This window comes from Monopterus albus, unplaced genomic scaffold (genome assembly GCF_001952655.1).
Source record: "Monopterus albus unplaced genomic scaffold, M_albus_1.0 scaffold17.1, whole genome shotgun sequence".
NCBI classification, from domain to species: Eukaryota; Metazoa; Chordata; class Actinopteri; order Synbranchiformes; family Synbranchidae; genus Monopterus; species Monopterus albus.
This window is the reverse complement of record NW_018127897.1, coordinates 3,150,628-3,156,421: the sequence shown is the minus strand read 5'-3', so window position 1 is coordinate 3,156,421 and position 5,794 is coordinate 3,150,628.

Below are 5,794 nucleotides of genomic sequence, written 5' to 3'. Positions count from 1 at the left end.
AACTGTTATTTTTGGTAATTTATTTCTAGGCACCTCCTATGATGCAATAGGTTTACTTAAATTTATCCTGAAGATTTTTCAATTTCAGACATAAGAGGAAATATACTCCTGGCCTGAGGTGCACCATTAGGTGCAAACTAATTATGTAGAATGAACAAATGTCTCTCCAGTTTATAGCGATCATTGTCTGAAAGTGAATCACAGTAGCTCCTTCAGAATGATGGTGTTTATTGTAAAAATAAGCCCATTTCAGTCTTATTTCCTGCTAACCAAGTGTTTTAGGAGCAATGCATCTCTAGACAGAGACAGAACAAGTTATTCAGCACAAGTGAGCATTATTGCAAAACAGTTTTATAGGCACCTATAAGGGAACTCTAATAAATTCCATACTTGCTATGTATTAAAATTTCTAAGTCAAAACAGTTGAATACTACAGAGAAAGGAAAACACAAGTTAGAACTATCATCTTCACCTCATGCATGCTGAATTTGTTAAGGTGATGGCATTTGAATGAAAGTCCCTACACACAAGCCCAGCATACAGTAATTAAGCTCTTCTCTCTGAATCGTGGGCCGCTGAGTTTATTTTGTTGTTGCATGACATGTAGATTGTGCTCTCAATCCACCACAAACCCAGGGTTGTCTTTGACCTTTGCAGCAATTGTTGAAATTAAAAAAAAGCTCAAAAACTCTCCTTGCATCGTCATTGCAAGTTTCAGGTGCCATATAGCCAAAGGGACCATTTCCTACTGTATGCTCCTGCATCCTCTGCTCTCTGTAGCCTGACATGAGAGTTTTTTAATTCCAGTTTCTTCTTCTTCTTCTTCTTCTTCTTTTTTTTTTGCTTTGATCTGCACTCCTTTCAACTCTTCACATATGTTGGTAATAGCCTTGGTGTTCATGGAGATTTTCTTCTCCAGTGCAGGGTAACAGCTGGACAATGCATTCATGCCTTTTGAAATGACAGCACTGGAGCCAGTGTCCCTTTTCTCAGCTGTAAGCCTGTTTCTGCTGTTCACTCTCTTTGGTTCTGGACTCTTCATGGGTTTGTCAGGTAAAGAAGTAAAGGGTGTAAAACAGAATAAAGTTCAGAAAGAGAAAGGATCAACACTTGCTTATCATATTATATTTACAACCGTTATTTAATGACTTTTACTAATACTACAGTGATTTACATCAATAGTTTTCTCTACAGTATTTCTGACCTTATTTTTTGCTTGAAGCACAGCAGACTGCAATCTCAATCTCTTGTAATGATCCCAAACTGATTTATTGCATTTTAAGCCAGGATGGTATGTTTTATTGCATCGTGACACCATTATGTTTTCATTCAGTTAATTTTTTATTATGTGCCTCAGTCAAAATAAAAACCTCTCTGACCTTTTCCCAAAATTCTATTGTGAATTTTTAATCAGGTCTGTCAGGTATATTCTATATATTTATCTGCAAAGCTGAACAGTCTAATAGTCTCCCAGGTCTAAAGTTCTCAATTTAAACTAGAGAAATGCATTTTTTGAAGAAAATGCGTATGGATGCTGAGTGCTGAAAGATGGCCCTGAAAGTGCTGAACATTTTGACACCTGAATGGTTTTTCTAGCTGAAATTATGCTGAAGTAGAATTTTTCCATTCATTTGAATGGGGCAAGATTTTCAAAATAAAGCTAAATATTTGAAAAGTATGAAGTTTACAAAAGTTCTGAATAGAAGCATGAATGTCCTTGAAGAGCTGAACATTTTGATAGCTGAAATAGCTGAAAGTATGCTGAAGTTGAATTTACCCATTCATTTGAATGGGCAACATTTTGCTGAAAAACACTAAATAGCTTAAAAAGTATGAAGTTTATCCGCACATGTCCTGAAAACGCTGAATATTTTGATACCTGAATGGTTTTTCTAGCTGAAAGTATGCTGAAGTAGTTAAGGGCCAAAAAACATATGGAAGAATAATAAATAAAGACCAGGAAAACATGGTATGGATGCTGACTCAGCATCCATACAAGAAGAATTTGTAGGTGTTGATGGATTCCTTAATTCTCAGCATTAAAGTGACCAAAGGTCAGTGGTAGTCTGAGCAAAAGATAAATGAATGTTTGCAGATGAGCACCACTCACAGCAATTACCGTGAGCAATTGCTCTGAGCAAACTCCTCCAGAGACATGTACACCTCACAAAGATTAAATTAAAGAGCAACAATGAGCCCTCAGTGCTGCACAGCACAGAGGCATTTAATGCTAAAATATGAAAAATACTTATTCATTTACTCTAATAACTCTGCTAGTGCTCAAGAGGATATTTATATTTATGTTATGGTAAGTACAGCCTGCAAGTGTAAATATAGGTGTCTAACAAGTAAATCAGTGTATGATTACTTCAACACAGTAAGATTTCACTGAACATAGACAGCTCAGTGACTGTCATGGACAAATTCAGCCTTAGTAAGGACTTCAATGGCATAAACCTCAAAGTGTATTTGTGTTGTTGGGATATGAGGGTTAGAGGGAACAGTCTCATAGAAATAAACTTTATCTCTGTGTTGCACTAGCGAAAAAGATATTGACTTAAATATGAGGAAATGAGGGGCTGCCATAATATGTTCTGTGTGCTTTGTTTCCAGTAGATAGGCAAAAAGCTTTGAAGTGTGGATTGGCACAGCAGGGTGCTAGCTTCTGTAAAGGCAAGATGCTAAACGCTAGGGGATGAGAAGGACATGAGGTAGTCTATTACCAATACAGGAGCAAAGAGGGGAGAAAAAGAAAGGCAAATCCAATGATAATGTACATCTGTTCCAGTTAATTTATGAGCTTTGAACATTTTTTCATGTGGGATAAGTGGATCTTTTTTCTTCCAGAATCTCAGAACTTCAAAGCAGAGTCACTTTGGATAATGTAAATGATCAGAACATGCTGGTTCTTGCCTACTCAACAGCATGAAAAGCAAGAGGGAAAAGGGAGAATTAAAGCTAATTGGCATGGCAGTCTTTTATCTGTGGAAAGAAGGGCAAAAAAATAAAACACTTCAATTACTGTCAAGTTCATTGAATTAGGAAAAAATCTGACAAAGTGCTCAAGTTCACTGTGCCTGACCCAGTATACATTTGCATTAAATGCCACTTTCCACTGCTGACATTTCTGTGGTCATGTCTGATGAAATTATAATTAGCAGGATTAAATTCATCATATAATCTCTGAGCTGGCACTGGAGAGAGAAACTGCTTTGTTCAGCTCTGATGCTGTGGCAGCCTGAGCCTGGGGTGGAAGTTACTTGTCTGTTGGTCCAATATTTTCCTGTTCGTGGACAGTTCTCCATAGCCCATGTCCACCAAATATGTGTAAAACATCTTCATTTAGAAAGAAATCCCTCTTTAAAGAAAGTACAAACACAGAGTGAAAGTAAGTTGCTACTTCTATGACTGAATGTCTGGAGCCAATATGAAAGTGGTTCAAGACCACTAAATTAAGTTTTGTCTATTTTTATGATCCTCAGATTAATGACAGCCAACATCCATTTGCATCTAGGAGCAGTTTTTCATCTCACAGTGTCTTCTGGACAAAATTTAATGTCAGCCAACTTCATCTGTCACAAAAGGAAATGCTAAGAAAAAACACATTTGTCTTCTGCAGAAAGTGAATGCCCTTCCAGGATGAAAGCAAAATACTTTAATACAGGGGTTGAGTCCATTTAGATAAATTAGACAAGGTTTATGTGTTTGTATGCAAGTGTTTACTGTTTCTCATTATGTACTGGGTGTCCCACACAGTTTTTAATTTCATTGTTGCATATCTTTTTTAATTAAAGTGAAAGTGTGGTGCTGTTGTATATTTTTGTAAATGTCAACAATTCCCCCCCAAAAAAAGAAAGAAAAGAAGAAATGATCCAATTTACAAGCATTGTCTGTGTTTCTGAAGGATGATACTTCTCATTCCTCCACACAATTGAGCTCATTTGCACATGGATGGTCATATTGGGTCATTCCAATGTGCACTCCCTGAGGCTACATCTGTAAGATGGCATGTTAGCATTTCACATTAGGTGCAGATGTTATATTTGCTGGGAGTTTGTTTGAAATGCCATCTTATATACAGACAGGTGACAAATTAAAGGAAAAACCTGAATAAATGACTGGTCTCTTCCAGGATGACAATGCCCCCATCCACAGGGCATGAGGGTCACTGAATGGTTTGATGAGGATGAAAATTATGTGAATCATATGCTGTGCCCTTCAGAGTCACCAGATCTCAACCCAGTTGAACACGTATGGGAGACTTTGGAGCTACGTGTTACACAGTGTCTCCACCACCATCGTCAAAACACCAAGTGAGGGAATACCATCCCTCCAGTAGAGTCCAGACACTTGTAGAGCCAATGCCAAGGAGCACTGAAGCTGTTCTGGTGGCACGTGGTGGCCCAGCACCTTACTGAGGTACTTTATGTTGATTTTTCCTTTCTTTGCCTCTGTCTGTACATGTTAAAACACAAACTCAATAGCAACTCCTTTATACTTTATAATATATGACACTCATTATAGGAAATATAATGCTGAAAACACAAAGACTGTTAGACCAGGGGTTTTCAAACAGTTGTGACCCAGGGATAATATGCAACTTGAGGACCACTGTTCTGGGGTGGATAGACAGGAGGGACACAATTTTAATCCTAAAACTCACCTTGGCTTTTATTATTTATTTTCATGAATTTGGTTATTCACAAACAATAAGTAATACATGGGAATGTTTAAAAATATAAAATACAGCAAAACAAACAAACAAAAAACAGATTCCCACAGTGAAACTACATTATTGAATGCATAATCAAAGACCACCTGTAATGCCTTCGTGGACCACCATGGTACCATGGACCACTGGTTGAAAACCCTTGTGTTAGACTGTTCTCCTCTCACAAGTTGTTCATTCACTTCATTTTGCAAAGGGCAGTTCAACTTTTCCAAATTCTAAATCTGCTGTTTGGACTTCTACAGACCTACTCCAGGCTTCTAGAGATAGCAAATGAATAAAACAAGGCCCCAGAAAGTTGCACTGGTTTTTAGTAGATCATTGGAGCTCTTTCTTTTTGCAACATCAAAGGCAGCCACAGCTCTTTGATGTGGCAGCATGCTGTTTAAGGTACAGAGTGAATGGAGAGATGTCAAGCTGCAAGGTGCCTCTGTAGTTTACGTTGAGTGCTGCAGAGAGCTGCAGATGAAAGGAGCAAACAGAGTTTGATAATGAATGTCCAACAAGTAGGACCCATCTCAGACAGCACACACTCCATGGGGTGCCTGCGCTAACCTTGAGCACCACACCCCAAACCTCGGGCAGACGCTGGTGACTAGACTCCTTCAAATTGCCTGCTCCTGACAAAAAGGGTCTCAGTTGTGAGCTTTAATCTTCCTGTCAATTAAATCACCCACACACGCACACACACACACACACACACACACACACACACACACACACACACATGTCTCACACATGTGCACCAGTTACTGTTATCAGAGATGCCACCAGCTTCCTCTATTGAATACCTCTGGTTCAGGCTTAGAGAGGCCTTTCTAATACACTAATCTGAGGAAGCTCAGAGGTGGACTCGTCCATCACCCAAGCTGAAGTCACTGAGGTAGTCAAGAAGCTTCTCGGTGGCAAGGCACCGGGGGTGGATGAGATCCGCCCTGAGTACCTTAAGTCTCTGGATGTTGTCGGGCTGTCTTGGTTGACACACCTCTGCAACGTCGCATGGCAGTCGGGGACAGTGCCTCTGGACTGGCAGACCGGGGTGGTGGTCCCTCTTTTTAAGAAGGG